The 12,500-nt window shown below is 39.1% G+C and overlaps 1 protein-coding gene across 4 annotated transcripts in view; it reads right to left on the bottom strand.

Moving 5' to 3' along the window:
• Nucleotides 1–12,500, bottom strand: part of LOC137632282 (uncharacterized) — a 467,533-nt gene that overhangs the window by 120,666 nt on the left and 334,367 nt on the right. The gene's annotated exons all lie outside the window — the stretch shown is intronic.

Below are 12,500 nucleotides of genomic sequence, written 5' to 3'. Positions count from 1 at the left end.
TCCACATACTGAAGCTTTTATTCGACTTAATTTGTCTTCACTTGGTACAATCGTCCATACCGGATGTAAACAATAAGAGATAAGCAAAAAGATAAATATTAAACAGAGTCTTGGGGCAGCAACTTTGAACCACCTTAACCCACCCCTATTACTTTGTTTGGTAATTGCACAATATTGTTTGACTGTGAACATAAATGTAGAACAAGCAATTGGCGGGGCTTGGAGCGTTCATAGTTATTACCCTTATTATCAGTGTTGTTGATCACTATCAGCTGACCAGTGATTAAGCTTTTAATTTTTGCGAAGGCCTTCAGTTTTTCTCTCCCTCTGGTAGCGAGTGTCGGTCCCAGGACCATGTCCATAATTCAAACCTTTTTATTACTTTTCAACAACTTCTAAACGAGAGATTCATATGCTGGAGGAAGGAGGAGGGAAAGGACGGACAGGCAGCCTTGTTTTATGGATTGGTACAATACTATGAAGCGATAATCTTCTTACAGATCACAGAGATACGGTTGAAGTTTACAGAATGCTAGAGACGCCTTCAAGATGTCTGTGCACTGAAAAGCTACTGAATAAGTAAAATGGCTTCAAAGATGAAAGATCTAATAACAATTCCATATTATATTTCATCCATTTTCTCTTTACATGATATTTGTACCTATTTCTTATAAAACTTACTTTTCCTGTCTTTAAAGCTCTGTTTTCACCCCTCCTACAAATTAACAAAATAAAATGGCTTTAAATATAAATCGTCATATAACAATTCTATATTATTGTCCATGTACTTTCTCTTTACTTGATATATGAACTTATTTCTTGTAAACCTTAATTGTCTTGTAATATATTTAAAGCCATATTTCCACTCCTTCATCTACAAATTAAATTTCTATATTTCCCCAACTTCGACGTAAAGTTTGAGATGTTGACCATAACGGAATACTAAAAAATGAAAATATACTACGAAAAAAATGGTATCAGGTACATTCGTATTACATATACAAAACCAATGATTAATTCGTTATTCTGATATTGCAAGGTAAATGAGTGAATAAGTTCAAATAAAATGAAAATAAATCACCTTATTCAAACTAGAGAGAGAGAGAGAGAGAGAGAGAGAGAGAGAGAGAGAGAGAGAGAGAGAGAGAGAGAGAGAGAGAGAGAGAGAGAGCTCACTATATCGATGATAATAGTATAAAGAATAATCTGTCAGAGCAAGAACCAAGGCTAGTCATCTCATCGGTGCATTACTGAGAATAATTTTTAAAATTCAATCAATTAAAATAGGAATACTAAATTTCATTATCAATTTATGAAATGTAAAAGGTCGATACTCATAAAATGGTAATTAAAAGAGTAATTTTCTCAGAATACAACCCAGACATTCATAATACTCACAACTAAAACTAGATACATATATCGTTGTTTGTCTTACTCTTGTCACAATGCTAAGAACTCCGAGGAAACAAAGATTGAAGAAAATCCGTATTCTGAGATTTGAAAATTAAACTTGATTGTCATTATCCCGTTCTATCATATATATACTTCATACATAGTCAGCTAATAAATCAAATTTCATCTGGAATAAAACCACTTTTTTAAACAGTTGGAGACCAAGACTTACATAAAATAAACCTTGAATATATTTTAAAGCAACGATTGATATACTTAATAATCAATAGACAAATGACAAATTCTAATGACACAGCGAAAGTAATATAATTACAATATAAACGGGAGTAATAAGCAGGATTGATTATAAGTTATATACTGTAGATGAAAAAATAAAAACGAAGACGCCAGCACTAAAGATTTGGGACGCCACTGGCTAATAAACCTAACTACAGTAAAAATAAGGAAGCTTATGTGCATTTTGTCATTTTACTCACTGTAGCTGTTGCTAATGGCTTATTACCTGCCTCCTCCTTTCTGTTTTTGTTCATCACCTACCGACAGAAAAAAGTCTTTGGTATTCAAATTGACCACAACGTGCCACAGGCTACTAGAACCGCTGAATTTCCCCCAAAGGAGAAAGACTATGACTTCAAATAAAAAGGGCGCAAACAAAACGCAACATGATTGTGATGAAAAATAAATTGTAAATGAAGATTATGAACGGGATAATATATACAAGCAATTTCCAGTATATAACCATGTATCCTGTAAATCTTTAATAATATATATACTTCTTAGATGTGTTCTGTTTTGTAATTCTTAATTCACAAAAATTGTAATATCTAGATGTATAAATACATATTCATTACTTTTTTTATATATTGTAACGCTTTTTTGTTTTTTTTACTAATAAGGAAATTAAAAAATGAAGCAAAAAGGAAAAACGATCGTCGCAGTTACAATTATTTCACATGAGGTACCCCAAAAGTTTAATAGGTCGAAAGCTCCTATTACACACACATACACACAAACACACTCAAAATACTTCAGCAGTAATGAAAGCTCTTGAAAGACAAAGAATATATGAATCTTGTGCTAGAAGAAGATATCTATACTTTTCATACTATATACAATTGTCATGTAGTTTGGCAAATAGGCCAGTCATTTTATGGATATACCCACCTCAAATTGCAATAGTAATGAAACTTGGCATTTTTGCCTCTTTTGACCCATATAATAACATAGTAAAAGTCAAAGAAATTCGAGGCATTGGAACACATTCATTTCGAGCAGCCACTTTTTGAAAGTTATGCACGAAAATACGCTAATAGAAATGGCATAACATTTTTTGTTATAACAGTGCTTTTGTTATTTCTTTCACATTTCTCAAAAGATGTCAAACATTTTTATTATTAAATAAATAAATTGAGATAATTAACGTCTAATAGCCTTGTTTTTTTTCTTTTTAGGTTAACCAGTAGCATGGACGATTGCGTTTTCTGCAGCGAGTCTCTCGGCAACGGCGAACAAACCACGAAATTAGGTGCCAAGTGGTGTGATGGAATAAACAAGGCAAATGACCTACGGCAGGCTGATATCAGTGTCGCACCTGGACAAGTTGTACACACCAGATGCAGGAAGGACTTCTGCTCCCAACTGTTTATTGAGCGAGACATCAGAAAACGCGGATATGACTGTACTGGTGGTTTCAGCGGCACTGTGCGTGCGCGTCGATCTGCCAGTTCTGCGTTTCACTACAGCGAACACTGTTTGTTCTGTGGAACACCAGACAAGTACCAGGGCAGACAAAAAACGCATAAACTTATACCAGTCCGAACAATGGACTTCCAGAGGAAGGTTACAGAGAGCTGTGTTGAACGCAATGATGCATGGTCAGAGACAGTAAAGGCTCGAGTAGAATTCGTCCAGGACTTGCATGCCGCTGACGCAGTCTATCACAATATATGTAGCATAAACTTCAGAACTGGGAAGCAGATTCCACGCCAGTTCCTTACAGTGCCAAGCAAGCGACCTAAGTATGGTAGACCGGCTGATGACACACGTAATGATGCATTCATAAAAGTCGCAGAGTACCTCAAAGCCAATGACGAGGAACAGACAACGATACCGGATCTCATAGGAAAAATGGGGGAATTTCTTCTTGGAACTGATTGCACACCTTATGGATTCACCTACATGAAGGAATGTATCCAAAAGCACTTTGGTCAGGATATCACCATCGCAGAAATAAATGGCAAAGAGAATGTTGTGACCTTTCGCCACAGGGCCTCTGCGATCATTCACGAATTCCATCAAAGGCCAAAGGAGACATCATATGAAGCTGAGAAGATGAGACTGATTAAGACGGCAGCAAAACTGATCAAAAGTGATGTGAAATCCGTACAACAGTCGATAGATATGTACCCATGTACAACTGAAATGTCCTCAACAGAAGAAGCCATGTCGTTCCTACCTGAATCACTAAAACTCCTTCTTCAAACACTCTTTGTGGGCCGAGATGCTGATAGATAAGTCGGTTCTCTAGGGCAAGCTATCATGCAGGCAATTCGGCCCCGAGTGCTGCTGGCACCCTTACAGATAGGACTGGGTGTACAGATGCACCATCATTTTGCATCAAAGTTCTTGATCGACACGCTCCATGCCCACGGATATTGCCGTTCTTATCGTGAGATACAAAGGTATGAACGGAGTGCAGCAGTTGTACTAAGGACAGACATACCAAACTACCGGCCAGAGCAGTTCATCCAATATAAGGCGGACAATGTCGATCACAACATCCGTACAATAGATGGCCTCAACACATTCCACGGGATGGGAAGGATTGCGTCTGTCACTCCAGGTACCAGGACATCAACAAGAGTGCCACGTGTGTCTGTGACACTGAAGGATGTTGTAGCTGTGGTCCGAATAAACATCCGACATCTGACAACACTTTGCGATGGGCTAGATACTCTGAGGTATGAGGTTCTACAAGATGAGATGGAAAAGGACAGATCTACCAACCTTGACCTCCTCTGGAAGCTGTCCCTCACATTACGGTCACCACGACCAGCATGGTCTGGCATGATGCAAGCCGTGCACACTGGTGTACATCCAGGTCAGTCTACAGTCTTCCTGCTTCCCATGATCGACATGAACAGCAGTGATCCAACTTGCATCAATTCAACATTGACATTTCTATCTGAGCACGCCAAACAGTACAACGCAAAGGTCATCATCACATTTGACCAACCACTTTAGTGGAAGGCGCTTACCATCATCGAAAGTCAATCGGAGGGCAGTGACTTGCGTAAGATTGTACTGCGCATGGGGGGCTTCCACACGTTGATGAGCTTCTTGGGGAGTATTGGAAATATCATGTCAGGATCTGAACTGCGCTCTGTTCTGGAACTGGTGTATGCCGAGAACACTGTAATGCACATGCTGTCTGGCAAGGCATATGACCGAGCTATCCGTGGGCATCTCTTGGTTGATGCAGCACTGAACACTCTCCTCGCAGAAAGGATACTTGGTATGCTAGTGCCTACTTGTTCCCAGGCTAAGAATGATGGTCCTCAGGATATTGTAGAAGATGACGAACCAAGTGAAGACGAGATAATGCAAAGCATAGATGATGCACAGGCAGCCATAGATCCACATGATACCGAGTCAGGGTCGCAAAGTGTGGGAGCAGGACCAATTGACCTGTGTGAGCTGCGAGACCTGTATGATTCATTGATGAAGAGTGAGTGTTCTGCTGAAGATATCCTTTCAGCCCCGGTTCTAGACTCTGTTCATGACATCATGAATGTTGCCCGACAATCGATGAAGGATCTACGTACTGCACAGCTATGGCTGCAATACATGGACATGATTGACATATTGAGGACATTCCTGAGGTCAGAACGCACTGGTGACTGGCGTCTGCACGTGCACGCTTTGCACGACATGTTGCCCTACCTGGCAGCTGCAGGCCACAATCTCTACACCAAATCTATTTACGTCTACCTGCAGCGACTGGCACAACTGTCTATTCAGCACCCCGAGGTCCACCACCAGTTCCAGAATGGATATCACGTAGTGCGGCACTCAGATCGGTACTGGGCCGGCTTGTCCACAGATCTTCTGATCGAGCAAGTGCTCATGAGAAGTGTGAAAACCACAGGGGGACTGACAAGGGGCCATGGCATGAGCGAGTCGCAAAGGATCACGTGGCTGCCCTCCACCCCCATATGTGCAGAGGACAACATGGCCTTGCAAGACTACACAACAGTGCCGTATGGGACCAGTAACCAGCACAAAGAACAAAGAGCAGCTCGACAAGCACGGGACACAGATGACAGGCACAAACTCATTGGCTACCTGTCATCAAAGGATCCCTTTGGAAACGATCCAACTCTGCAAAGCATTGACACTGGCATCACAGCTGGAGATTCGGTCAATGCTGACCAAGCAGCATCAGTGGGCAGGAAGATCTTAGATGGAATAGTTGGCAAAAAGGTTCTTGATCACAGGTTCAAGAAAAAAAATCAGGTTGTGACTTTAGACACACGTTCATCAGTGAAAAATGGCAAAGAATCTGTTCTGATAGATCCACAACTGTTGTTCCAACGTCTGAGTACGGCAGGATCACGCTGTGATGACCTCACTGATGTCTTCAAGTACGAACTATGCAGTTACCCACCAGCACTGTTTCAGACTATTGATATCCTGCTTGAGGCCGACAAGCCAGCGCTAGCCGAGGCCATTTGGAAACAACTCCCCTTGCCGTTTGCCACAGAATGTGCAATATGTTCTGGATGGTTTGGCATTGCTACACAGAATTCCTTGGAATTTTGGCGAGACCTATGAAGGAATCTCCAGTCACTACATACGATATATTGGAGACAGGTATGGTAAAGCTGTCATAGTGTTTGATGGATATGTGAGCGCACCCTCCACCAAAGATGTAGCGCACAGCAGGTGCGTTCGATCTCACAGCAGTCCCCTTGTCAACTTCACAAAGGACATGGTATGTATTATGAAGAAAGATGACTTCCTTGCCAACCAAAGAAATAAACAAAGCTTCATCAATCTACTGAGTGATGACCTTCAACGGCAGCACAACGATGTTCTTCATGCCAGGGCAGATGCAGATGTCCTCATAGTGGAGACAGCCATTGCATGTGCAAACTCCAAGGACACCGTGGTAGTTGGCGATGACACCGATCTTCTTGTTCTCCTATGTACTCGTGCAGGGCCCACATCACACAACCTGTTCTTCCGACCTGAGCCTAAGCTGACATCAAGGAGGCAAGCAAGATGTTGGAATATGGAGCAAGTGCAAAAGACACTTGGACGCCATGTGTGTGACAAGCTCCTTGTGGCACATGGACTCCTGGGTGGTGATACCACGTCAAGACTGTGCTCCATTGGCAAATCAGCAGCTTTGAAGAAGCTGAACTCCAGTGCGTATTTCTCTGGGCTTTTGGCAACGTTCAACACTCCTGGAGCGTCGAAAGAGGATGTCATGACAGCTGGAGAGAATGCCGTGTTTTGCTTGTATAATGGCCAGCCCGGGGAAACACTGGACATATTAAGGCTTCAGCGCTTCTGCCAGAAGGTTTCAACAAGCACTGTCAGAGTTGAGCCTCGTACCCTGCCCCCTACATCAGCATCTGCAAAGCAACATTGCCTACGGGTGTATGTTCAGGTTCAGCAGTGGCAAGGATTGGCATGGATGCCAATGGTTGGGGATGGGCTATCCGTGACGAGAGAATGGTTCCCGTTATGACCGAGATGAAGCCTGCTCCAGATTACCTGCTAGATGCCATCCACTGTGGCTGCAATACAGACTGCAGCACCCGACGATGCAGCTGTCGCAAGTACAACCTGGAATGCTCTTCCGCCTGCAGTGAATGCAAAGGACTTCACTGTTCTAATGTGACCTTGCCAGAACCAGAAAGTGATCCAGAAGAAGAATGCGCTCTTGCTGGTCCTGAAGATGAATAAACATTTGTCAGTTTGGTCTGGTACATGGAGATGTCTTGGCAACATGATTAGACTTGACTCTCAACTCATTCAACTCTTGATCCTTGGTCATGGTCATCTTAATTTAACTAAGGTGAATGCCGGTGTCGTAATGTAACATGTATACAGTTGTTTGTCTAGACTCTAGAATATACAATGAAAATTTTATGCAGATTTTTTTTCTTCAAACCTTCTCTTAATCATTGCAAAATTTGGAAATGTTCCAATGCTTCGATTTTCCTTGATTTTTAGTATGTCATTCTCCACTAAATTTGACATTGAAAAATGCATGTTTCATTACTATTGCAATTTGTGGTGGGTTTGACCCAAAAATGACGTAGAATGATTGGCCTAAAAGGGAACGAGCTCGTTGCATATGCAGATGATGCTATTCTCTTTGCATAAATTCCATCTCCTGAGTAAAGATCTAGGGTTGCTGAATCCCTTAATAGAGATCTAGCTAAAATTAGTGCATGTTGCAAATTATGGGGCGTGAAGTTAAATCCTAGTAAAACTCAAAGTATGATTGTAAGTAGGTCAAGGACAGTTGCACCTCAACATCAGGATCTCAGTAGTGATAATGTTTCTTTAACTCTGTATGACTATTAAAATTTTAGATGAGATTCTCGACTGCATTGAGTAACACATCAGGTCTGCCTCTTGTTCAATTGCACAAAAAAAATTGGCTTATTGAGAAAGTCTTGTACGATTTTCGGTGATCAATCAATTCTGAAGAAATATTTGAATTCTTCCATTCTACCTTGCTTCGAGTATTGTTCTCCTGTCTGGTCTTCAGCTGCTGAATCTCGTCTTAGTTTGTTGGACAGGCCCTACGGTCTATTAAATTTCTTATTTCTGATCTAGATATTAATCTCTGGCACCGTCGTTCCATTAGTTCGTTAAGCATGTTGAATAAGATTTTTCATATTTCTAACCATCCTTTACACTCAGATATTCCCGGACCGTACCATACTGTTTGTAATACTGGGTATGCAGTTAATTCTAAAAGTCAGGCCTTCTCCATCATGAGGCTCAATACTACACAGTATTCTAAAAGCTTTATTTTAGCTGTAACCAAGGTGTGGAATGATCTTCTAAATCAGGTAGTTTGAATAGATAGAACTTCAAAAGTTCAACCTTGCAGCAAATGTTTGTGTGTTGAACAGCCTCACATAAGTCTCTTTTTATAGTTTATATGTGAAAAGTATGTTATAATGTTGCTAGTGTTCTTGAAATATTCATTTCAATTGTTCTTTACTCCTAATAAATTGATTCAATTCCTTCCCCCACTAAGCTATTTTTTCCTGATGGAGCCCTTGGGCTTATATAAGCATCCTGCTTTTCCAACTAGGGTGGTGGCTTACCTAATAATAATAATAATAATAATAATAATAATAATAATAATAATAATAATAATACGGGAAGTGCAGCAATCCTAAAACATGAGGTAGACAAGGAGACCCCATCTCACCTAAATTATTCACAGCATGCCTAGAAGTTTTTAAAGATTTAGATTGAGAAAAATTAGGCATCAACATTAATAGGGAATGCTTTAACAAATTCAGATTTGCATATGATATACTTTTATTTAGTAAATCAGGGAAAGAATTGCATAAGATGATAAAAGATTTGAATAGAGATACAGAAATGTGGGAGTATAAATGAATATGATTAAAACTAAGATAATGTATGAATATGATTAAAACTAAGACAATGTTCAGTGAAAATGCAGAGACCACATGTAAGGGTTATGGACAAACCTCTATATATTGTTAATGAATATACGTACTTAGGACAGACAGTGATTCCCCAGGACACGAGACCGAAATTAAAAGAAAGATAAACATGGGATGGAGAGCTTTTGGTAACCAAAATGAGATTATGGAAAGTAAAGTGTCCCTTTCCCTAAAAAGAAAAGTATTTCATCAGATGGTCCTACTAGTATTAACTTGCGCATCAGAAACTTGGAACCTTACTAAAGCCCTAGATTAAAAGCAAGTGACAACTCAGAAAGCTACAGAAAGAATAATGATAAAATTAACACTGAGAGACAGAAAAAGAGCAACATGGATACGAGAGCAAACTAAAGTCAAAGATATTCTAATAACATGTAGGAAAAATAATTGGACATGGGCAGGATATATGAGAATGAGAGATTATGGGAACAGCCCTTTCGAGCGCCAACTGGCCCTGTGATAATTGCCAGACTAGAGTAAAGTTGGAAGGACAAACGAGCGCCTTAGCTTTGGTACATTCGAACACGGAATATACATAGTCAGTTCACCATGGCCTTTCAAATCGTCCAGACCAACCAAGGAAGACCGTCTTTGACATTGGATGGTTACCACTACAGAAAAGATAAAGAACTAAAAAATGGAAATATCTCGTGGAGGTGTGCAAGCACCACAACTCGCTGCAAGAGTAGGCTACACACCGACTCTGATTTACAAGTGATAGTTGTTCTCCCAAATGATCATATTCACCTACCAGATCAGAGGGCCATCGACAGAAGAATGTTGAGGACAACTGCAAAGAGGAAAGCTACAGAAGATATAACTATACGGCCTAATAAACTCCTTCGAAAGGAACTTGTAAAGATGCATGATGAAAACAGTCTAAAACCTGAAGACTTGAAATCAACGGCAAAAGCAGTGTACAGAGAGAGAATGAAATTCTATGGTAAACTTCCAGTGTCAAGAAGTGAAGTGCATATGCTACTAAAAGAGAGAGAATTGAAGACGTCTAAGGGAGAACCATTTGTCTGTGTAAATAATGAAGAAGAAGAAATTATCATATTCTCATGCCTGACCAATCTAATGACTTTGTGCAATGTGCATGAACTTTTTATGGATGGCACTTTCCAATATTGCCCTAAATTTTTTATGCAAATGTATACCATACATGGCTTTCAGAATGGACATTATGTGCCACTCGTTTTTATGCTGCTCCCAGGACGAAGCAAAGAGATATACACGAAGGCTTTTAATTTTCTTTTAAGTATTCTGAATAGTCATTGTCTTGAATTTTCTCCAGAGTCTATACATGTGGACTTTGAGCAAGCAGTAATTAATACATTAGAAAATTTATGTCCAACAAGTATCATCAAATGTTGCAAATTCCACCTTGGACAAAGCTGGTGGAGAAAAATCCAAGAACTAGGGCTTTCAAATGATTTTAAAAGTGGTAGTGAAAATGGAAAATGGTTGAAGTCCTTTTTCGGGCTATCATGCCTTGAACCCTCTGACGTAGAAGATAGTTTTGTGGAGGATATAATGTCAATTGCACCAACTGATACTAAAAGTGTTCAGTTTGCTGATTATGTAACAACAAACTATATTAGCTCTGACTCCAAGTTCCCCCCAAATCTTTGGGCAGAAGCACCATCAGAAACTCGTAGAACAACAAATGGACCAGAGGCATTTCACAAACATTTTAATAGTCAATTTTATTCCAGCCATCCCTCTTTGCATGTATTTGTTAACGTTATTTCAGAGATACAGACCGACACTTACATTAAAATCAGAAGCCTGGGTGAAGAAAAACCACGAAGAAAATGCTACCGACTTAAAGAGAAGAAACTTGTGGCACTGTTTAAGGAATACATGGAAGGCTCCATATCTAGACTTCAGTATATTAAACGAGCTGCTTTTAAATTTTTACCAATTAATATTTAGGAATGTATTTTTTTTCTGAATAGCATACTTGTTTTCATTATTACCTATATGGTGTTTAAGATAGAAAAAAACGGGTATTTTATTGTAGACAGCAAAAGCCTCAGACGATTTTTAAGGCAGTTGAGTGGCTGTTTTATATTTTGTGTGGTTGTTCCAGAGAAGAAAGACATATGGAAAAAAAAAAAAAAAAGGTCCGGAACCCCCCTATCAGCGCTCATTTGTACTGAAATTTTGTCGCTTGTTTGGGCATCACTCTAAGGCTCAAATTGGCTAATTTTTGGCGCTTGATTGTCCTCTGTCGGCGCTCAATTGGGGTGCTCCGGAGATTATAGATGGACATTAAGAATACAACAGAATGGGTTCCTAGAGATCACAAAAGAAGCAGGAGGAGGAAGAGAAGACGATGGATTAGCAAAATAAGAAAATTTTGGGGTATTATTAATACTATTATTATTATTATTATTATTATTATTACATGCTAAGCTGCAACCCTGGTTGAAAAAGCAGAAGGCTATAAACCCAGGGGCTCCAACAGGGAAAATAGCTCAATGAGCGAAGGAAACAAGGAAAAATAAAACATTTTACGAACAACAAAAACACCAAAATAAATATTTCCTATATAAACAATAAAAACTTTAACAAAACAAGAGGAAAAGAAATAAGACAGGATGGTAAGCCCGAGTGTACTCTTAAGCAAGAGAACGCTAACCAAAGACGGTCAGATTATTCAGTTTTTTGTGTAGGGAAAGAAAAAGAGCCGTAACCAGAGAGAGGGCTCCATGTATTACTATCTAGCCAGTCAAAGGATCCAATAACTCTCTAGTCGTAGTATTTCGAAGGGTGGCTGGTGATCTGGCCAACCTACTACCTAACTATGAACTGGCATAGAAAACCCATAAATAGACGAGAGTGGAAGAACATGTTTGAGACCTTTGTTCTGTAGTGGACTAGTAACAGCTGATAATAATGTTGATATATACATGGATACATACATACATACTCACAACCACACACACACATACACACACACACACACACACACACACACACACATATATATATATATATATATATATATATATATATATATATATATATATATATATATATATATATATATATATATACCTTGTATGTTGTATGGGATTGTGGAGTTTTCTTTACCGCAATTTAGATTACGATATTTCTGACGTGTACATCTATACATGCACATATACATACATATGTCCACACACACACACACACACACACACACACACACACACATATATATACAGTATATATATATATATATATATATATATATATATATATATATATATATATATATATATATATATATATGTATATATATATATATATATATATATATATATATATATATATATATATATATATATATATATATATATATATATATAT

Source organism: Palaemon carinicauda, chromosome 41, assembly GCF_036898095.1.
Source record: "Palaemon carinicauda isolate YSFRI2023 chromosome 41, ASM3689809v2, whole genome shotgun sequence".
NCBI lineage: Eukaryota > Metazoa > Arthropoda > Malacostraca > Decapoda > Palaemonidae > Palaemon > Palaemon carinicauda.
Note: the sequence above shows the minus strand (reverse complement) of the source record. Positions and strands in the feature narration are given on the sequence as shown.